This window comes from Lynx canadensis, chromosome A3 (assembly GCF_007474595.2).
Source record: "Lynx canadensis isolate LIC74 chromosome A3, mLynCan4.pri.v2, whole genome shotgun sequence".
NCBI classification, from domain to species: Eukaryota; Metazoa; Chordata; class Mammalia; order Carnivora; family Felidae; genus Lynx; species Lynx canadensis.
The window spans coordinates 59,838,533-59,862,374 of NC_044305.1; the positions used below are offsets into that span (position 1 = coordinate 59,838,533).

Here is a 23,842-nt window from a genome sequence, read left to right on the forward strand (position 1 = left end):
TGTGTTGCACATAAATTTTCACTTAAGACAGCCAAATACACATATTTCATGGTAAGAAGTCAGTAGACAATATCTAAAATTGAAAGAGCGAGTACTAGCAATATAAACATGCCATTGGAAACATGAAGGTAAATCCCGGCATAAATTGCTACAAAAATTGACAGTATTGGCTTGGAAATCAGAAATTTAGGGGCAGGGAGAAGTTATAAGCTTTTGATAAAAGTAATATTAAGTTTAAAAATAATCAAAGAAGCTAGGAAACTGTTATTTATGCCACTAAAAATTGAAGGAGAGAATATAAATGTAAAATATGAGTTATACATGTATAACTCTTTTATTTGACAGGGAAATTCCCAACTTTCTTCTCTTGCTAAATTAAAAACAGCAAAGATTAAATTGTCCATTTGAATTGAGACAGGGTGATTTCAACATACATGCTACATTGATAATAATTAGCTATTATTGTTACATTTAAAATGCCATTGATGACTAGGAGTACCTGGGTGGCTCAGTCAGTTAAACGTCCAACTCTTGATTTCAGCTCAGGTCATGATCTCACAGTTTGTGAGATTGAGACCCACACCAGGCTCTGTGCTGACAGCATGGAGCCTGCCTGGGAATTCTCTCTCCCTGTCTCTCTGCCTCTCCCCAGGCTGTGTGCTCTCTCTCACTCTCTCTTTCTATTTATCAAAATAAATAAATAAACATTTTAAAACAAACGCCACTGATGACTAGTCTTTTAAGTAATGTCTACACTCAGCATGAGGCTAGAACTCATGCCCCCAAGATCAAGAGTCACATGCTCCACCAACTGAGCCAGCCAGGTGCCCCCATTGATGACTATTGATTTCTTCTTATTTTCATTTCAAATTCCAATTATTCTTTGCTGGTATATATAAAAGCAAATGACTTTTGTATATTGACCTTGTATCCTGTGACCTTGATATACTCCCTTATTTGTCCCAAGAGATTCTCTTTCAGGTTTTCTACATACACAATTACGTCATCTGCAAATAAAGACGGTTTCATTTCCTCCTTTCCAATTTGCATAATTTTATTTCCTTTTCTTGTCATATTGCATTGGCTAGGACTTCCAGTATGATGTTGAGTAACTGAGATGTAAAAGAATATACTTGCTTTGTTCCTATGCTTAGAGGAAAGCATTCAGTCTCTCATCATTAAGTATTATATAAGCTGTAGGTTTTTTATGTATACACTTCATTAGGCTAAAAAAACTTTTCTATTTCTAATTTGAAATTTTTTGTTGAATGGTTTTTCAGCAACTATTGCTATAACCATACAGGTTTTCATATTCCTTTAAAATGATTAATTACATTGAGTGATTTATGAGTATTGAACCAGTTTTGCATTCTTAGGGTAAACCCCATTTGGTTGTAATGTATCATCCTTTTTATATATTGCTGAATTCAATTTGCTAATATTTTGTTAAGGATTTCTGCATCTGAGTTAATGAGAGGCTAGTTTTTCTTAGCTGTTCCATCTTTAACTGGTTTTGATAATAGAACAAGTTGGAAAATGTCTCTTTTTTCATTTTTTTGAAAGATACCAGGTAGAATTGATTTTTTTTTTCTTTGAACATTTGGTAGAATTCAACAGTGAAATCATCTTGGCCTGGCGTTTTCTTTGTTGGGAAGACTTTTAATTCAATTTTTAAAATAGATATAGGATTAGATCTTGAAAAGACTATACACTCTGAGTGAGTTTGGTAGGTTGTGTCTTTCAAACAATTGGTCCATTTGATCTAAGCTATCAAAATTGTTCATTGTATTACCTTATTTTATTTTTGATGCCCATGGGAAATTAAATCATTACCAATATCATTTCTGATACTGGTCATTTATGTCTTCTCTCCTTTTTCTTGGTTACCCTGGCTACAGGCTTATCAATTTTATGGATCTTTTCAAAAGAACCAAATTTTGTTTTCATTGATTTTCTTGTTCCCCTGTTTTCATTTTCACTGATATCTGCTCTAATTTTATTATATCCTTTCTTCTGCTGATTTAGTTTGTTCTTATTTCTCAAGTTTCCTAAGGTAGAAAATTATTGATTATTGATATATCTATCTATCTATATCTATATCTATATCACCTATAATACTAAGAACTTCTCTCTAAGCACTGCTTTCACTATATCCCACACATTTTGGAAAGTTGTATTTTCATTTTCATTTAGTTCAAAATATTTTTAAATGTCTCTTGAGACTTCTTTGATCCTTGTGTTATTTAGAATAGTGTTGTTTAATCTCTAAATATTTAGAATAGTATTGTTTAATCTCTAAAGATTTTCCTATCTTTCTGTTACTGATTTCAATTTTAATGTCATGGTCTGAGAACATACTTTGTATGATTTCTATTCTTTTGAATTTGTTAAGGTATATTTCATGGCCAAGAATGCAGTCTATCTTGGTGAATGTTTCATGTGCAGTTAAGAATGTACACTCTGCTCTTGTTGGATGGATTATCCTATAAATGTCTATTAGATCAAGTTGTTTGATAGTCTTTTCAGGTCATCTATATCCTTACTGGCTCCTGCCTGCTTGATTTATGAATTACTGACAGAAAGGTGCTGAAGTCTTCAACTATAATTGTGGATTTGTCTATTTCTCTTTTCAGTCCCATCAGCTTTTGTTTCATGTATTTTGACACTTTGTTGTTAGGTACATATACAATAAGGATTATTATATCTTCTCGGAGAATTAACCGTTTTATCATTATGTAATTGCCCTTCTTTATTCCTGATAATATTCCACATTTGGAAGTCTTTTGGGTTGAAATTAAGATAGCTATTCCAACTTTCTTTGGTTAGTGCCAGCAAGGTATATCTTTCTCTATCCCATTACTTTTAACCTATCTGAGTCTTTATATTTAAAGTGGGTTTTCTTGTACACAGTATCTAGTCTTGTTTTGTTTTAAATCCAACCTGAAAACTTCTGTCTTTTAACTGGTGTGTTTAGACCATTCATATTTAAAGTGATTCTTGATCTAGCTGAATTAAAATCTATGGCTGTGGATCCCAAATTCCTCACTCTTACACTAGTCCAAGCAAACTCTAGCAATTCATCAAAATTTCCTTGCAAGTGTTCCTACCATCTTATGGCATCCAATAACTTCTGCTCTGGGTAAGCAGATCTATGCTATATATATGGATATATATAGCATATATATCTGGATATATATATCTGGATATACTTGTCTCTAGATTTTGGGGTGGTGGTTTGTCATGTGACCTCAGTTCTCTTTTTTATTATTTTTTTATTAAAAAAATTTTTTTAACGTTTATTCATTTTTGAAACAGAGAGAGAGACAGAGCATGAATGGGGGAAGGTCAGAGAGAGAGAGGGAGACACAGAATCTGAAACAGGCTCCAGGCTCTGAGCTGTCAGCACAGAGCCCGACGTGGGGCTCAGACTCACGGACCGTGAGATCATGACCTGAGCCGAAGTCGGACGCCCAACCTACTGAGCCACCCAGGCGCCCCCTCAGTTCTCTGATACATCTAAAAAAAAGTCACTGATTATTGTCGTGATCACTGATGGGAGTGATGACCTCTAATATCTTTACAGGTCAAATGTGGATTCCTTTTTATAATCAGGATCATACTTGATATATATCTTAGCCTTAAAACTACCATCTCACTTAATGTGAAACATTGGACCCACTCCCATTAAAATTAAAAACTGAGAGGGCGCCTGGGTAGCTCAATCGGTTGAGTGTCCAACTTTGGCTCAAGTCATGATCTAACAGTTCGAGAGTTCAAGCCCTGTGTTGGACTCTGTGCTGGCAGCTCAGAGCCTGGAGTCTGCTTCAGATTCTGTGTCTCCCTCTCTCTCTGTCCCTCCCCGGCTCACACTCGGTCTCTCTCTCTCAAAAATAAGTATTAAAAAAAATTAAAAATAAAAAAATTAGGGGCGCCTGGGTGGCGCAGTCGGTTAAGCGTCCGACTTCAGCCAGGTCATGATCTCGCGGTCCGGGAGTTCGAGCCCCGCGTCAGGCTCTGGGCTGATGGCTCAGAGCCTGAAGCCTGATTCTGATTCTGTGTCTCCCTCTCTCTCTGCCCCTCCCCCGTTCATGCTCTGTCTCTCTCTGTCCCAAAAATAAATAAACGTTGAAAAAAAATTTTTTTTAAATAAAAATAAAAATAAAAAATAAAAAAATTAAATTAAAAACTGAGAATAAACTGAGGGTCGATGGGAGGGTGGGAGGGAGGAGAAAGTGGGTGATGGGCATTGAGGAGCACACCAGTTGGGATGAGCACTGGGTGTTGTATGGAAACCAATGTGACAATAAATTTCATATTAAAAATAAATAAATTAAATAAATAAAATTAGGAACAGTTTCCCACTATTTCAGCTATGATATATTGGAGGTATTAACTAAAGCAATCAAATAAGAGAAAAATGATTAAAGAAGTAAAAATAGTAAAAGAAGAATTAAAATGTTATCTGTATGCAGATGATATGATAGAATATTTGAAAAACACAAGAAAATCAATGAAAAATACCAATTCAAACAACAGACATTTTAATACAGTAGAATATAAAATTAACCTATAAAAAATCAATAGACTTCATTTAAACAATAGCCAGTATAAAAAGATAATAAATAAGAAGACTATTTACTACAGCAACAAAAACACATAGATAAAATTCATAAAAAGAGACACAAATGTGCATAAACTTATATAACCAAATTTTGGGAAGCTTCTGAAAGACTCTAATTTGGCAATGAAGAAATGGAAAGATGTCCCATGTCCTTGGATAAGATAATTCAGCATCAAAAATTATCCCTGTTTATACATATGTTTAATGAAGTCCCAATAAAAATATAAAGTTCCCTCTCCTCAGAGAACTATACAAGTTGATTCTAAAATGGAAAAATTAGCAAACAAGAATAGGTAAGAAAACTCTGAAAGAGAAGACTAATAGTGGTAGCCTTATTAGATTAATAAAACAGGGGCGCCTAGGTGGCTCAGTCGGTTGAGCGTCCAACTTTAGCTCAGGTCATGATTTCGCGGTTCGTGGGTTCGATCCTCACATCAGGCCCTGTGCTGCCAGATCAGAGCCTGGAGCCTACTTCAGATTCTGTGTCTCCGTCTCCCCCTCCCTCTCCCCCACTCGCACCCTGTCTCTCTCTTTCTCTCTCTTAAAAATAAACATTAAAAACAAACAAAACAACAAAAACAAACAGAAGGGGCACCTGGGTGGCTCAGTCAGTTAAGCATCTGACTTCGGCTCAGGTCATGATCTCATAGGTTGTGCGTTTGAGCCCCGCGTTGGGCTCTGTGCTGACAGTTCAGAGCCTGGAGGATGCTTTGGATTCTATGTTTCCTTCTCTCTTTGCTCCTCCCCAGCTTGTGCTCTGTCTCTTTCTCTCTCTCTCTCTCTCGAAAATAAACATTAAACAAACAAACAAACAAAAACAAACAAAAACTACTTTAAACAACTACTGGGGTGGGTTACAGGACATAGGCACCAACTTGAAGGGGTTATGACTGTCCAAATTTGGAACAATTTACACATCAAAAAGAATGAATATAATCAACTGTAAGATTACAATAAATAAATAAATATTTATGAGTCCTTTCAATTTTTCAAGAAAAAGAAGGAAAAACAGAGAAAGAAAAGGCTCATTTACCAACACTAGAGGTAACTCTTAGATAACACTTTTCTATGAACATTGGTAATGAAAGGGAAGGAATTAAGCATTTGCCCTCCTTTTCAAGGAGAAATGAGAGTTTATCCCCAGTTGACAAAATGTCAGCTATTCAATGTGGGAGAAATTATGAAATTAGAAAATCACTTCTTTGCAACCTAATAAAACAACTGATTCAGTCCAGATCACCCATGAATGCTGAAACCGCTAAGTGAAAAGATTGTTAAGAAGAATATTCACTTGATAAAAAGTACTGCTCCACCGTGTGCACAGGGGAAAACATGGTTTTGCAAAGGAGAGATCTGGCTGTCACCACCTAGCCAAGGATTTAACTTAGTATCAGTGGTAATGGGACAGAATGTACCTCTTGTTATAATGCAATATGACGCAATACGTACGAAAGGTTTTTGCCAATGTGGAATGGGAGATGAGGTTGGCAGTATCCAACCTAATCGCATAGTTTGAGAAGTTTTACATTGCCCAATGGGCATATAGTTCCCATTGGGAAGTAATGATGGTTATTTAAAAATGAAATTCAAATATTATTTTTGCTTTCACTTTATGTGTATTATTTTTTCAAATGCCTATTAAGTTGTTATGTCACAAATGCTTATTAAGTTGTTTGGCCCTACTTCCTTCATAAACTATTAAGTATTTCTTTTGGCCTAGGAATGCTGTGAAACAAAATTACTGAGACTCAGTGCCATGATCAATCAGTATAATCCCTCCCTTGAATACATCTTCGATTTCTTTGCCCTTTTCTCCATGCATTATACTTGCTTTGTAAAACCTCTACCATTGTCAGATCCAAACCACTCCCTCCTCTGTGCCTGCCTCTGGGCACCTAGACTAACACAAGCCTTCCTGACGGCCTCCACCCCTACTTACCATGCAGAGCCAGAGTGACTAGAAAGTCACTTTATTCATTAAAACCCTTCAATGATTTATTGCCCTTAGAATACAGTCAAAACACATTCGTATACTCTAAGGGGCCTTTCATGATCTGACCCCTATTTGCCTCTCCAACCTTTTTTCAGCATACTCCCCACCCATGTCCTTCTGTGCTTTGCACTATGCAGTTTCTGGAATGTTCCTGGTTCTCCCTCCCTTCTGCCTTTGCACATGTTGCTTCCTCTGTGGGGAGTGGCATTTCCCTAGCCAAATTGACCAGTATCTCAGTTTTTACTGAGATGTCACCCTCTCTAGGAAGCCTTGCTGACATCCTTTTTATGTTCCCATAGAACACTCTTGGGTAGCAGCTCTGAACCTGTACTGCAGGTGCCTGTTTACTGATTTGTCTCCTCCCTTCCTATACTGGAAACTTTTTGAGAGCGGGAAATGCATTTGTTCCCTGGTGACCCAAGTGTAACTGGCATTCAGAATGCTTATCACAACTAATTGTTAAATCATCTTGAATTTTGTGAACTATGTTTTTTAATTATAGATATATATATACTTGTCCATGGTCTTTTTTTACTCTGTAAAAACAGATAATGTGTTTAGAAGAATTAAGTCTCAGTAATCCAATTCTGACTCCAACTTCCTTTCTAAATTTCTGTAGGTTTGTGCCCATTCTTCCTTGTTATTATTTCATCTTTCAGCATAATGTGCTGAATGCCTTACAATGATCAGCATGTTCATCTTTCCCATGAGTAAATCACAGGAGTTGCTGTGTGAGTAGATCACCCAAGGGACTTGAGTACAGATCTCTGTTTTTTAATGGTTTCATGTTCTTATTTTCTGCTTTTAGTATTTGAGAGACTAGATGTGGATGTTTTCAAGGAAAGTTGACTGCCAAATAAAGAGGTTAAAGGGTAACAGAGCTACATCCTTTCCCAGGGCTGTGCCTACAAGGGCCTGCACTTCTATAGGCCCCTTGAGATGTCAGTAATGATAGAAATCTCAAAAATAAATTTTAATGAAGCTCAGAAAAGAGAAATAAGGCAGAGTGTCCCAAGGCATCTCTCAAGTGTGGGAGTCCAGAGTGGCTCTCTCAGTTGCACTACCCAAAGGTCAAACCAGCTCCCCTTAGACTGGGAAAGACAGTCCCCATGAGAATCAATGGAATGAATGTAGGTGACTGGACAAAATTGAAATAAAAGGCTCTTCAGACATTGTGTAATATATTATGGGATAGCATAACAGAATATTCTAGAATGGGCAAAAAAAAAAAACCTGGAAAGGTTGTATGAAGGATTTTAGAGTTTGTATACATTTTATTCATGTACTCTTCATCTTTTTGTCCTTTTTTATCTAAAGAGGAATGGTATTTTTTTTCTTCCTTATCAGAGGCTTTCTAATAGCACTAAAATGCAGTCATACTATCTTACTATATTCTATAGAGGTGTTGCCAAGGTCAGTTAACTGCTCCATGTTTGTGTTTCTTTCTTGAGAAAATACAAAAAAAAATCTTTTAATAGAGAAAATTGCAATTGAAATAAATGGTACATTTCCTGTAGTTTCCAGGTTATTTTCCAATTTGAAAATCGAGTTTTGTCATTTCTTGTTAACAGAATGCTGCCATTTAGAGATACACATTTAAAAAAAATTAATAAGGGCTTACCATTGTTTTTCTGTGGGATCTCAGCAGATGAGGATACCCTTAGTTGCACTGAGCAACTAATTGTGAGCCCTCTGAAATTACGCCAATGTATTAAATTATGACGTCTCAAAAAACATGCACCTTGCTTTTGCTGGGTCAGAGACAAGAATACCGAAGCTGAAGTGCATCTACAAGTCTATAAAATGGCAAAACCCAAAAAGGCTTGAATAAAAGAAACAAGTCATTCGAATATCTTCTGAACTACCAGTAAACAAGTCTCAGCTCTGCAAAATCAGTCTTCAAAAGAGTGCTGTTTCCTAAGTACATGCAAACTCTTCGAATTATCTGAGGTGAGGGAATAAGGAAAAAAAGTGTTGAGCCTTTGCACAGAGGTTCGTTTCATGTTTGTTCATTCCAACAATAAAGCCTATTATAATAGCAATGTGGGATCTCTTGGCAAAGCGACACAGCCAAAAAGGGGTGGGAAAATGGTCCTTATGGAACAATTGTCTTTTGCCGGAAGGCCCTCAATTAAAATTGTATTTAAGCATACAAAATGTACGATTTTTTTTTTTTTAACATTAGTAGAAAATTGCTTTCGCGTATAACCCCAGCGCTGCACGTGGGATGGGATACCGCCGTTGGTTTACAAATATCCAGGTGCAATCCTGGGCGGGAACTCATGGGACAAGAAATGGTGTTTGCGTCTCTGTGGGAGCTGGCGCTGAATCACTTAAACCCCGTGGCGCAGTGTTCATTCCCCCTACGTGGGCCATGATTCTCGGTTGCTCCCTGACATAGGAAAGTGTCAGTTCGTGTGTGTCCCTTTCTCCGCTAGATGTCACTGTAAATCAATTGCTTGTGGAGGGGGACCGTGTGTTTCTCGCGTCTTCAGACAGTGCCAGGATTTTAAGCATGGTCAGTCCCCGCACTTGTCTCCTCCCAGAGTGGGAAGTCCATCGCGGGACCGGGGCGGTGGTGGGCACTAGCTGAAGCGAGAGCAGTGCCTCCTCGGGCGAGGCGACCCAGGAGTGACGAGCCGAGCAGGAGACCCGCAGCTTGTGGGGTGTAGGGCAGGCTGCGCGCGGCGGAAGGCGGGCCCGCGCCGCACGCCTCTCCGCCCCCGCTAGCAAGACGGTCACGTGCCGCAGAGGCGCTGCCCCCTGCGGGCGGTGGCGGGAGGGCGGGGCGTGGCCAGGCAGGCTATCGCGGAGCTCCGAGGCGCTGCGCCCGCGGTTCCGGGTCGCCCGGGACAGGGCGCGGGCCAGGCGCGTGCGCCGCTCAGGGATGAATGCGAGCCGGGGCGGGGACTGTCGCTCGCCAGCCTAGCGCGCCCCGCAGGCCAGCTCAGGAGGAGAGCGGAGGGGGCGGAGCCAGGGAGCGCGCAAGCAGTGGAGGGGGAGGGGCGGGGCGGAGTTGCGGCGCGCGCGCCCGCGGGAGTCGGGGAGGGGCGGGAGCAGCCGCGGAGCGCGCGCAGGGCCGGCCGCCGTGAGCGTGGGGCGAGCGTGGGCCGCGGCGCGGCGGTGTGACTCCTTCCCGCGACCCTCCCCCCCGGCCCCCTGCAAGGGTACTGTGCGGCGGCGGTAGGGGCACCGGAGCCCTCAAGGCCGAGCAGGCAGCGGTGCCCGGGCATGGTGGTCCGGGGCAACGCGGAAGGTGAGCGACCCCCGGGCCGGCGGCGGGGGTGGGGGAGGGGTGGGACCGGACACGCGTCGCCCAGAGGCGCCGCAGACCCGCCCGAACGCGGACAGCCTGAGGCGGGGCCGGGGAGGGCGCGCCAGCCCGGGCACCGCAGGCCGTCCTGTCGCGGCCTGGGCGGCCCGCGGCGTCCCCAAGCGCGGCAGCTGCCGGGTTATGTAACGCGTGACCTCCCCTTCCCCCTCCGCCATGGCGCGGCCGGCCGGCGGCCGCCGACCCTGCCTCCCGCAAACGGCCGCCCCACAGACGCGCCGCGCCAAAGAGTCTCGCACGGCGGCCCTTCCCTCGGTTCTCCCTGCGTCCCGCCGACGGACGCCACCCCCGGCCCCGCTCACACCGCGCCGCAAACTCCTTCCTGCGTCGGCGCCTGGGCCGGCCATTCATCCCCGCGCCATTCATTCATGCGCGCGTTTGGTCGTCGGCTCTTCATGTCTGTTGGGGCCGGACGCTTGTGTTCCCCGCCGCAGGCCATCCCCTCCCCCACCTCCCGTGACCCCTATATCAGACACCCCTCCCCCGCATTGGGGCCCGAAATCGGTGTTGGACTGTCTGAAGACAATTTTTATTCACTTAGTTTTCCTTGTTCCCTGTTTCCTTAATACGCAGGGCACCTTTCCCCAACTGTCCTTAACAAGTGCCCTTTTTCACACTTCCACTCACTATTAAAATGATTAAGTCCCTGTGTGGACCGAAAGGGCTTTTCCTTATATATTTAACTGCTCTTCCTACCTAAACACTCTGTGAGGAAATACCTTAATATACCACTCCTTGTTTAAAACAAAATACTTGCGGATGGTGGAAGTTTACTATTTCTGTTTCTCACGCCTTCTTAGGTCACGTATAGAGTAGAAATGGTATCATTTAGGTGAAAATAATGTAGACTACCACATCCCATAAAAGGACCTGTAACTAACTTCTAAGGACTTTTATGTAACAGTTCTCCATTCCGTGTGTCTGCCTGGTCTCTGTGGCCTCTCCACTTTAGTCTTGGGGAATTAGCCGTTTCTTTTTTAGGGTTGGGCACACCACAGCCTTGGTTCTTGCTGTGGAGCAGTACACCGCAGTCCATCCTGTGGGGGTACGGTCGACCTGCTTTCCAGACTTCCCATCTCTCCTTTCCCACATAGCCTTGTCTTAGCCGGTGCAAGTGCTGCTAGCAAGTGGTTCCCTCCCTGTTTCCTGTGGTGGACTCTGGGAGGTTCACCTAAAGTTCCTTTTCCAGGAATTTTTTTCAGGTCTAGGAAGATCGCCATTCAATTCTTAGGCTGTTTATTTGCCACTCAGATTCTACATGTGTTGTGATTATCTTTTTATCCATAGTCTCTTTTTCTCTTTCAGTCTGTACCAGACTCGTCTTTTGTCAGAATTTTACTCACATTTTATTGTAAACAATACATATGTTAAGATTTCTCCACCCCCCAAAAACGTAGGTTTTAGGGTTAATGTTTATGATACCTCAAGTGGAAAATAATTTTTCAAAATAATATTTGAATAAGTAGGACGACTCCGTCTTCCCCACCCCAACTTCAAAACTCAGTTCTCCATGAGAGAGAGAAACCCTGTCCTCACCAGCAACAAACTAGTCATTAATAATAAATTGGGAAGACTACATATGATACATCTGATAGTCCTTTCTTTGGCAGTTGTTGTGGTGGAAAGATAAGAACTTTAGAGTTAGATGTAGATTTAAATTCTGGCTTATTAGCTCTGTGACTTTGGACAGTTTAAGTTACTCTTATCTGATTTTTTCCCCTCGTATAGAATTTCCTCATGTTATTTCTTACCGTAGGTAGCTGAGGATTAAATGAGTCTTTCAATGTAAGGCATCTAGTGAGTACCTGGTATACAGTGCTGCTCAATAAATACATACATACTTGCTTGGTTTGGTATGCTTCTTTATTGCAATTCACCATCTAGAATGAGCCAGGAAATGCTGGAAACAAAGCATGAGAGGAGAACTGATCAGAGGAGGGGATAGGTACTTCTTGTCTCTGAATAAATGAACCAACCCTTAGCTAAAGAGTAGTAAATCTCTTTCTGCTTCTCAAGAATGTACAAGTGTATGTGGCATATTATCCATAATAGACTACATTAAACAGTACTTCTAATTGAAGGAAATATGTATTAACCTTTTTTTCTTTTATATATAGCACCAACTGAAGCATTAACTTGGATATTAAAAAGGAATCTTTTAAGTTGTTAGGAATGAAGGATGAAGGGAGGAAGCATATTTTATTTATTATTTATTTCTTTATAAGTAGGTGTTTATTTTGAGAGAGAGACAGTGTGAGTGGAGGAGGGACAGAGAGAGCGAGAGAGAGAGAACCCAAAGCAGACTCCAGGCTCTGAGCTGTCAGTATAGAGTCCAACATGGGGCTCATACCCACGAACCGCAACACGAGATCATGACCTGAGCCGAAGTCGGAACCTTAACCCACTTAGCCACTCAGGTGCCCCTCGTATTTTAAACAGTCCTTTTTGGGAATGATTGGGGTTGTGTGCTCTTCCTTTAGTGTCTCATCTACTTACAAACAGTACTAAATCCACTATGAGTTCATTTCTTCCTTAGACTGTTTTAACAGTGCCCTCCCTGGTATCCCTGTTTTGTTTTTCTTCCTGACTGATCCCTGCATAAGAATCCATGGTCTTTTTAAAGACATAAATCCTATTGTCATCCTTAGGCTCAAAATCCTCTGAGAAAGCTTCCTGTTTACCCTTAGGGCATTACATGACTTGTCAGCTGCCACAACTTGACTCTTCGTCACCGTGCCCCAGTTCCCTGGTCCTTTTGTCATTTTTTCAACTAACCAAACTGTTACTACCTTACCAGTGTTAAACTTGGTGTTCTCTTAGTTGGGCCACACCTTACTTCTGGTGGTTATCTTGCCTTTACATCTTCTGTTTGCTCGTCAAATGTCATTACCTCAGAGAGGCCTTCCCTGATCCCTAAAATACAAGCCAGCCCCGATCTTTCTTCCACTTTTTGATTCTTTCACTTTGCTTTTTCTTCATAGCATTTATTGTTTGGTGAAAGTCACACTGTTGACTTATTTATCAGTTTGCTCCAATGCCTCTCCCCCACTAGAGGGCAGGGACCTTGTCTTACTGTTCTCACAGCTCTGTTCCCAGTGCTCAGAAATGTGCCTGGCACATAGTAGGTGCTCAAAAGAACTTGTTAAATGAATGAATGGTATACTTAATTTAAACATGGCTCTGGAGTCAGACAGCTTGGGTCAGAATGTTGTCTCCTATCATTTACTGATTCTGTAGTCTTGGGCAAGTTAATATCCTTTGATGCCTCAGTTTGCTCATCTGTGAGATGGAGACTGTATATACCTTATAGGATTATGCTGAATAATAATTGAGTTAATATATGTCAAGTACTTAGAACAAGGTTATTTTATAGTTTATAGGAACAGTATTTGATGTTAGCTTGGAACATTCACTCAGCATTTTTTTTTTTGCATGAGACACGTGCAATCATTTAATTTTATATTTATGACTTTTGCTGGTATTTTTGGCTACCAAAGTTGTATTAATGGAACTCCTTTTTATTTTTTTTTTATTTTTTAAGTTTATTTATTTGAGAGAGACAGCATGAGTAAGAGAGGGAAGAGAGAGGGAGAAAGAAGAATCCACAGAGCCTGACATGGGGCTCGAACTTATGAAACTGAGATCATGACCTTAGCTGAAACCAGGAGTTGGACATGTAACTGACTGAGCCAACCAAAGTGCCCCTGTAAACTTATTTTTAAAATAAATACATCTCGTGAATGTCTAGAATGGATTAAAAAATAAACTGCTGAGGATGGTGACCAGTATTGGTCGTAATGTGTAAGTCAGCTTTTTCATTCTGTGATCTGTGGAAGATGCTAGGAGAGATTATCTCAGCAGCTGCCCACTAGAGTAGCTTTTACATATTTCCTTTTGAAGTTCTGCTGGAGATGGGACTGTGGTGATGAAAGGACTTGCTGGAGGCCCAAGACGGAAGATCCTGGAAGATCAAGTTGAAGGATGAGTCCTGTAGTATTTGGGAAAGAGGGGTGTTTATCATCTTTGGCATTCAATTTCTGTTATTTTTTGTTACGGATCCTCCCCTCCCCCATTGTGTTTGGCTCTTGATAAGAGCTTATAGTGACCCAACTCTACTTCTTATCTTTTTTCCCCTTTCTGTTTATCTTTTCATAATGAGATTTTGTTTTTCCTTTAATATTTTACAGAAATGGAGAGGAAAGAATTAACAAACAGTAACTTTGTAATAATAGATGATTTGAGCTAATGCAACTTGAGTTCTTAGAAACTAAGATTCTGCCTGTAGTAACTGCACTTGCTTGATACCAGTTATTTTTACTCAGTCCACGTATCTTTATTAAGGTGCTTCTTTGTAGGAACATACTTCTTTCTTACTCTGAACTTTAACAAATAGGATCCTATTAGTGGGCCTTAAACTTAGGAAAAAAATTCAAAATACTGCTTCTCTGTGTAACATTTGTTCCAAAATTTAATAATAATTGCTAACTTATTGAACACTTACTATGTGTCAGGCTCTTTGCTGAGTGCATTGCCTCATTCAGTATTCACAACCACTCTGAGGTAGCACAGTTATAAAGAAACAGATTTAGATAATGTTCCTTGGGCAGTCACACAGTTATGAAAGGAGCCAGGATTTCAGTCTACTACCTGAGTCCATAACTCAAGGTCATAACTACTTTTCTCTGAGGCACATAAAAATATGGTTTCTGGGGGTGCCTGGGTGGCTCAGTCAGTTGAGTGTCTGACTCTTTAATTCAGCTCAGGTCATGATTCCAGGGTCACGGGATCAAGCGCTGCATCAGGTTTTGTGCTGGGCATAGAACCTGCTTAAGGTTCCCACCTGTGCTTACTCTCTCTCTCAAACTAAAAACAACACTAAAAAAACCTCATGGTTTCTACTTGGAAACTTGCCATCATATTTTACCATGTTATTTCTGTGTGGTGTTCCTGTAACTGCAAGTAGTTTCATTGTTTGTGGCTAAGTTTTGTTTTTTGTTTTTGATTTAACTATTATACTTAAATGCCTAAATGTTCTGTAAGTGAGAAACGTTTTAATAAGTTGATGATAGGCAAAATTATTTTTTTTCTCATCTTATTACAGAGCCACAAATAAGTCAAAGCATGTCCGTCATGGAAGGTCACCTATGTAAATAGTTTGAAAAAGTTTTGCTTGATAGATGCGAGGCATCAGATTTAAGAAAACATTGTACCTTTAAATTTGCTTAAGGCTAAAATTTCAGGTAGCAAGTAAATACTTAATAAAAATTAAAGATCTGTTTCTGCTGATTATGGAACAAATTTTCACCATCTTTGTTTTTAATAAGAGGGTATCATTCAGTCAATTAAAATGCCTTGAAACCTAAAAAAAAAAAAAAAAAAGGTAGGGACACATTGGTAGAATGTTTTTACACCATGGTAAACTTTTAAGTATTTTTGACATACTTGCAAGACTTTAAAATTTGAAGGGCGCCTGGGTGACTCAGTCGGTTAAGCGTCTGCCTTCGGCTCAGGTCATGATCTCACAGTTCGTGGGTTCAGGCCCTGCATTGGGCTCTGTGCTGACAGCTAGCTCAGCCTGGAGCTTGTCTTCGGATTCTGTGTCTCCCTCTCTCTCTGTCCCTCCCCTGCTTGCACTGTCTCTCTCTCTCTCAAAAATAAATTAAAAAAACATAAATTTAAAAAAAAGACTTTAAAATTTGAAGAATATCTAAATTATGAGTTTGTTGACTTCTCAACACTTAAGTAGAACTTAAGTAGATTCAGAATGCCGGTGCTAGAATGAACCTTGCAGTTTATATTTTCCTTATATTCTTCTGGAAGAAAATGAGACCCAAAGAGTCATTCTATTAAGAGAAGAAATAGTACTAGAGGAGTGCCTGGCTGGTTTAGTTGGTTAAGCTTCGACTCTTGGTGTCTGCTCAGATCATGATCTAATGGTTGTGAAATCGAGCCCCTTGGGATTTTCTCTCCCCTTCTCTCTCTGCCTCTCTGACACTTGTGCACACACGTGCTCTCTCTCTCAAGTAAATAAACTTTTAAAAAATGTTAAAAAAGGAAGAAATAGTACTAGAACTTAGGGGTTTTGTTTTGCTGTTGTTTTTACTATAAGATCATTTTTTAAATTATTCTGAACTGCTCTCCATTAATCACCCAGTGTGTTTAGACCAATGTATTTGAGACCAATGTATGTTTAATATCTTATGTTCAAGAGAATAGAGAATTGAACGATATGTTCTGATAAATTTGTGATTTAATACCTTGAGGTTTTGTTTTTTTATCATTGGCTTTGAAGTAATAGAAAAAATACTTGTAGTCTATAGTGTGATAGAAAGTATGCTTTCTCAGGGCACCTGGGTGGCTTAGTCGGTTAAGCGTCTGACTCTTGGTTTTGGCTCAGGTCATGATCTCACGGTTCAGGAGTTCCAGCCCCACATTGGGCTCTGTGCTGATGGCTTAGAGCCTGGAGCCTGCTTAAGATTCTGTCTCCTTCCCTCCCTCTCTCTCTCCCTCTCTCTCTCCCTCTCTCTCTCTCTCTCTCTCTCTCTCTCTGTCCCCCCCCTTCCCTGCTTGCACTTTCTCTCAAAAATAAACATTAAAAAATTTTTTTTTTAATTAAAAAAAAGAGAAGTATGCTTTCTCATGCCAGTAGGTAGGTGCTTATACATGTAGGATAGCTTGAGTAATACTTTAAAGACCATTCTGGTCTCGTGGCTTTATGCTTGAATGAAAGGTTAGAGGTAGGCAATAAAATTGATTGTGATGTGAATAATTTTTACTTGAATCCAGTGTCTGAGTAACCAAAATGTTGCTTATTGGCTTCAGTCATTCCTGATCATAACCAAGGCTAAAATGAGCTTTTGGAGATTTAGTCAGAAAATAATAGCTTGAATCTTACATTTTCTAAACTCCCATCATTTCTACACTAGAGATTACTAAAAACGGACTTAATACATTTTTATCATTTAGGCATTAGTCTTAATTATGTGTTTGAAATTATGATTCTCTTTTAAATGCTTTTCATCAGAGTTCTGAATTTTTTCTTATAATAAGTTCTATTTAAGTATTTAAAAAAATTAAATTGGACAATCCTGAATTTAAAAAAATTTTTTTTAACAGTTTCTTCTTCTTAAGTAGGCCTTACAAACAGCATGAAGCCCAATGTGGGGCTTGAACTCCCAACCCTGAGAGCAAGACCCAAGCTGAGATCAAGAGTCAGGATACTCAACTGACTGAACTAGTCAGGCTCCCCTAACAGTTTGTTCTTTAGTATGTTTAAGAGCATAACCAAAAATGTCCTTTATTTTTTGTAATGCTTTATGCCTTAAAAAGTGCTTTCACTTGGCTTTTTCTCATTCAGTTCCTAAAAGAGAGAAGTGAGATGGTATGTCCTGTTGTATAGCTGTGTGATTCTGGCACTAACCACCAGAGTTAGGGTAGACATCACAGGTTAAGGGCATTGTCCATTGGATTTTCCTCACTTCAAATACCATTTGCAAGCTCCAGGGCTTCCAGGCCACTTGTATTTGTGACCAACTGGCTACAAATTTGGGAGTTCCTACTACCCCTTCAAATTTGATAATTTGCTGGAATGACTCAGAACTTAGGAAAGTGCTGTACTTAAAATTACAGTTTTATTATTAAGGATACAAATCAAGGCAAGACAAATGAAGACACAACCTAGAGAGGTCTACAAGGGTCCCAGATATGAAGCTTCCATTTCTTCAGGACATGTTATCCTCTTGCCACATTGACATGTGATTACCAACCAGGGAGGCTCAACCAAGCCTCCATGTCCAGAGTTTTTATTGGAGTTTTATTACATAGGCATGATTGATTGAATTGGCCATACGGTGAATCAGTCTCCAGCCCCCTCCTCTTCCAGGATGTTAGGCTGATATCATATGCCTCAAAACCCCAATCCTTTAATCACTTGACTGGCCTTTCAAGTATGGCCAACCCTATTCCTGAAACTAGAGGCCCACTGGGAGTTATATGTTCATAATAGAAGATGTCCTAGGGGCCCAACAAGGAAAACAAAGACACTTCTCTCTATCAGTTGCGAAATTCCAAGGATTTAGAGTCTCCGTCCTATGAATCAGGGACAAAGGCAGCCAGAATTTGTATTATACAATAATAGCTGAAGAAGTGAGAACAGACATTTGTCTAATTTGTGACCATTGAAACTAGAACATATCTCTGTAGTAGTAGCCAGTAGCCCAGTGATCTCCATTACTAAAAAATTGTAACAGGTTGTATTTGAATATATTTACATATGTAGAAAGATTGCTTTCTTTTAAAAAAAATTTTTTTAATGTTTGTTTATTTTTGAGAGAGAGAGAGAGAGAGAGTGCCAGAGTGTGAGCCGGGGAGGGGCAGAGAGACAGGGAGACCCCAGAATCCGAAGCAGGATGTAGGCTCCAGGGTTCAAACTCACCGACCACGAGATCACGACCTGAGTTGGATGCTTAACTGACTGAACTACCCAGGATCCCTGAAAGATTGCTCTCTATTGAAAATTAAAACATTCTTTTATCAATATAATTGTATTTAAAACCTGGCTCAATGTTCTTTTGAGTCTCATACTAACATAAATTGTAGGTAAGTTTATAAACTACATGCTTTTTGGTATTTATAAGCTCAGCAATTTTGGCTGTGAAAATACTTATTTTTGGTATTTTTGAATTTGTAATTTTAGACTTAGGTTGTTATTAGTGTTAAGTCAGAGAAAATCTAAACCTATGAGGTGAGATTTTTGTTAGGTGGAGGTGTTGATAACGTATCCATTGGTTGTTAGTGTCATAAAGTGTTTTAGTAACTTAACTGCCATTTTGAATTTTAGCTCTTGAGTAGAAGTTACTAGCTGTTCAGGTACAGTGTTGAAGATTGATAATATTCTTTTGCATATTGTTTATGCCCAGTAGAAAATCTTATTTCTGATTGTCATTTAAAGATTATATTACAGGGGCGCCTGGGTGGCGCAGTCGGTTAAGCGTCCGACTTCAGCCAGGTCACGATCTTGCGGTCCGTGAGTTCGAGCCCCGCGTCGGGCTCTGGGCTGATGGCTCAGAGCCTGGAGCCTGTTTCCGATTCTGTGTCTCCCTCTCTCTCTGCCCCTCGCCCGCTCATGCTCTGTCTCTCTCTGTCCCAAAAATAAATAAAAAACGTTGAAAAAAAAATTTAAAGATTATATTACATACTTGGACACCTGGGTGGCTCAGTAGCTTAAGTGTCCAACTCAATTTAGGCTCAGGTCATGATCTCATGGTTTGTGAGATCAAGCCCCACGTCAGGCTCTGGGCAGACAGTGTAAAGCCTGCTTGGGATTCTCCCTCTCCCTGTCTGTCTCTCTCTCTCTCTCTCTGTCTCTCTGCCCCTCCCCTGTGCGTGTACATTCTCTCAAAACAAATAAACTTAAGGGGAAAAAAGGTTATATTACATTCTCTTGGAACTTACTGAATGTTCAGAAATAGTCTATTAAAGTAGGGAGTGTTATAAATAAACTGTTTAATTGAATAAGAATTCTAGTGTTTTCTGAGGAATGCAGCATCTACTATTTGAAATGTCGTATTATCTTAAAAATTAGTGGGTTTTGTTGTTGTTTTTTATATATGATTGGGAATTCTTGGCATGAAGCAAAGGAAAAGAGGCCAGAAAGTACAGAAGGGGTGATTTCTTAAACATTCTACTCCCTTTATTTTATTTTCACTCACAGTTACATTTAATAGAAGGATTTGTGGGAAAAGAGATTTGTAACAGATGAAACTAGCAGATCTGGAAAAGAGTGAGTTTGACCACAATTTTGAATTACACTTATTCAGAGGAATTTGTTTTTAGTTGTATGTCATTATTGTATGCTGGCATATCTTCTGAATTTGGAGATCTAATACATTTAGGGATAGAAGACATAAGATGAGGACTTTTGCAAAGCCAGGTTTATAGATCTTGGTGTAGATTAGGCTCAGGAGGGAGAACCTCTCCCTGTCTGTGTGCAGTCATCCCTATCCTCCAGCATTTACATACACAAATTTGCTCTTTCTTTCCTAACTTTTACAAAATAAGGTTCAAACTTGTTAGTATGATATTTAAAGCCTTCTGTTATATTTCTTCAACTACCTTATAAGTTATCACTACGTCTACCCATATGTCAATCCAGAATGTTGCCATAAACATCTTTTTTCTTTTGTGTTTTTGCTCATGAATTTCCTTCTTCCTGAAATACCCTCTCACCCTCTTCTGCCCATTAAAATCCTACTCACTGTTCTCAGTGCATATCTACCTCTTCAGTGAAGCCTTCTTGGACGTATTCTCCATCATGAGATTTATTGCTGTTTTCTCTGTGCATTTATTCCTTCTTGACATTCCCTCTAATGTGCGCTCCTGTATTGTAGTTTTACACAAGTCTTTTTTCTCTAATAGATAATGTTGGATTGCGGTTTATACTTTATTTATTTACCTTGAAAACTGTAAACTATAGTAAATGTTCAATGAATGTAGAGTAAACTGTTAGATTAGACCTGGAATTTGGGGAGAGGAGGAGTGCAAGGAACAGGACAGGAGAGATCTTGTTACCTGTAATCTAAAAACCTTGATCTGGTGAGTTTACTCATTTAGTCCTCGGACTGTGATACTCTTTCTATTTAGTGTACATTATACCAACTTTCTACTTGGTATACTGTCTCATTTGAACTTGTCCTCTAGTTGTCTCTCTTTGCAATTACCGCTCTAGATACACTGCAGGCAGAATCAGTGTTTCTCCTCTTGTGTGCCTCAGACCAGCCACATCAGCATTACCTGGGAACTTTTTAGAAATGGAGATTCCTGGCCCCACTTCAGACCTACTGAATGAGAAACTTTGGAGTGGGGGCCCAGCAGTCTGTGTTAACTGGGCCTTCAAAATATTCTGCTCCATGCTGAAGTATGAGAAATACTGAAGATGTAGTCCCTATTTCTTTGATATTATCTCCTCCATATCTGGAGAGGTTATGTTCTGTCCCTGTTACTGAGCTTCTACTCTGGCCTTTGATTTACTGCAACCTTGAACTTTTCTGTGGATAATTACTTGGCTTCCCTGTGAGAATATACCACTTCTCCTTAGAGAAGAAGGAAGATCACTGGCTTTTTATTCCTTCTTCTAGACTTTTTTAAAATTCTGTCATCTCCAGCAGTGCTGGTAGGTCAGTCGGTTGAGTGTCCGACTTCAGCTCAGGTTATGACCTTGTGGTCAGTGAGTTCGGGCCCCGTGTCAGGCTCTGTGCTGACAGCCCGGAGCCTGGAGCCTGCTTCGGATTCTGTGTCTCCGTCTCTGCTCCTCCCCTGCTCGTGCTCTGTCTTTCTCTGTCTCAGAAGTGAATAAATGTTAAAAAAAAAAAAAAAAAAAAAAAAAAAATTTTTTTTTAAGTCATGTTATCTCCAGAACTTCCTTTTGTTTTACTTTGTAGCTTGAGGCTGACTTTTGGACATGCTGACCTTGAAATGCATGTGAGACATCCTAGTGGAGTTGTTTAATAAGCAATTGGGCCACATGATTTGGAGTTCAGAAAGTCAGAAAAATTGAGGGAAGGTGTTTACAAACCAGTTAATTTTGCTGCACTCTGGAAAGTCAGAGAAGGCAGTTCTTTGTGCTTTATTAAAATATCAGTCTTCATTTCTTTCCTTTCTGTGGAAATCTGTAATTACAGGGAGGAAAATTATTAGTAATTCTTCTAGAACACCTCCTTCAACTTGTATTCAGATGACTGATTTTGTTAAATCATTCATCTTTTTGTATTTTTGTTGTTATAACAAAGAGGATAAGAGAAAATTCTTTGTTATATTGAATTCTGTGGGATAGAAACTTTCCTTTTAATAAGATCAGTCTCAGAGTGGGATGTTACAAATATTTGTTATGCATTTTCAGTTTTAATATATCCAAATATTTTTCTTATATATCTTGTTTTTCTCTTTTTATCTCTGTCGTCTATTAAAATATTGACTCTCAATCATAGTATGAAAATGTTAAAATGTATTTACATTAGGGTACAGGCTTAGCTGCTGTAACAGAAACTTACAAACACAATGATACAAACACAACACTAATGAAGTTTTTCTCTTTCCTGTAATAGTAGGTGGGCAGTCTGTAGTGGGTGAGGGACTGCCTTTGTTTTTCTTTCTTTTTTTTTTTTTTAAGGTTATTCATGGTCCCAGGTTCCTTCTGTTTGCTTAGCAATCCCCTTAAGTATTGTTCTCATTTCACATTGAAGCCAGATTACTTCATAGGGGCACACCAGAAAAAGAGTAAATACTTTCCTTTCAGAAGATGACACATATTTTTTTATATATATTATTCTGCTTGTATCTCACTGGCCAGAACTTAGTCACATGGCCACTCCTGATTTTAAAGGAGCCTGGGAAATGTAGTCTCAGTTGGTAACTCTGCTTCCCACTTAGGGGAATGGGAGAAGTGTTCTATTACTAAAAGAAAGGAAGAAAGAATGACTACTGAACATCATTCTGACACTCCAAACTTTAGGAGTTTCAAGACCACTCTCCTTTCTGTTACCAACCGCAATTTTGCGGAGCCCCAAGATCACCCTCAGGTTCAATAATTCACTAGAACTCTTGAAAGCTGTTGTACTCATGGTTATGATTTACTCAGTAAAAGATGTAGATCAAAACTAGCTGAGGGAGAAGGCACTTGGGGCACACAGGTGGAACTTCCAGTTGCCCTCTCTCACTGAAGCCTTAGGACAGCACTAACTTCTGGCAACAATGAGTGGCAGTACACACAAAATACTGCCAACCAAGGAAGTTTACCCAAGCCTTAATGTCCAGAGTTTTTATTGGAGTTTGGTCATACAGATATGGTTGGCTACCCATGTGGCTGATCTTTAGTCTCCTGTCTCTGAAAGTTAATAATGCATGACCCAAAGTATCCATCATAAATCACTTTGTTAGACTATTTGAAGTGGCTCGTGGTTGGCTACTAAACAAAGACATTGATCATACAGGACATTCCAGTGGCTTAGAGATTACCTCCCAGGAACCAAGGTTAAAGGCTAGACCTCTTTTTGAGTAAGGTTAATTCTTTACTAGATAGCCACTTCTGCGGATAGGCACATCTTGTTTCTGGATATATAGACAGTTGCATAATATAAATGCTTTCATTTTGAAAGCTTTTTTTCTTAAATGAATAGACGTTTAAAATCCTGTACCTTTTAAAAACTACAAGAGACTACGTTAGGTTCAACTATCCACAAATGAACTAGCATCTGACTGCTTGTGACCTAGATCAGAGAACCAGTTAACAAAGTTGATACTGTATCTGAATCTCTACTTATGAATATGGGCTACTTACATTTGCAGTCTAGATGGAATCTGTTTGTTGTAGGACCTATTTTCCTCCTTTGTCCTTTACATATGTACCATACATGTCTGGGAGCTACTGTATCTGACCCAGACAGGTACTGGATTCGAAGCATCTATTTTGTTGAATTGTATTTGTCTGGTTCAGTTCATTATGAGTGGTTTTTTTTTTTTCCAGTATGAGTGTTCTCTTCAGAAGCTTATTGTATTGGTAGTATTGTTCAATTTCCCCTTGAAGGTTGGATGACAGTTTTGTACAAGTGTGATTTTGCATCACAAACCAGCAATGCAGCCTTTAGTCTTTCTACACTAGGAGGCAACTGTGTACAGAATAATTAGTATTTGGCCTACCTACTCCAGATTGTTGTGAAGATAAATAGTAAATGTAAAGGTCCCTTTGGAAAAAATATAAATACTATGGAATTGTAAAATATTACTAGTGGTATGTTTAAATTCAAAGAATTTAAAGTTAAATGTTAAAAATTTTAATAAAGGAAGGAAATAGAAGATACCAGTTGAGTGAATTTTTAAAAAGATGAGAATATAATTTTCTCTT

General features: G+C 39.7%; 1 protein-coding gene across 6 annotated transcripts in view; it reads left to right on the plus strand.

Moving 5' to 3' along the window:
- Positions 1-9,700: 9,700 nt before the first annotated feature.
- REV1 (REV1 DNA directed polymerase) overlaps positions 9,701-23,842 on the plus strand; it is a 92,064-nt gene continuing 77,922 nt past the window's right edge. For 5 of the 6 annotated variants that reach the window (XM_030310406.1, XM_030310400.1, XM_030310401.1 and 2 more), the window contains exon 1: positions 9,701-9,870. The gene's annotated coding sequence lies outside the window, so the exon portion shown is untranslated. The remainder of the gene's footprint in view (positions 9,871-23,842) is intronic. The other variant, XM_030310407.1, reaches the window with a different exon arrangement.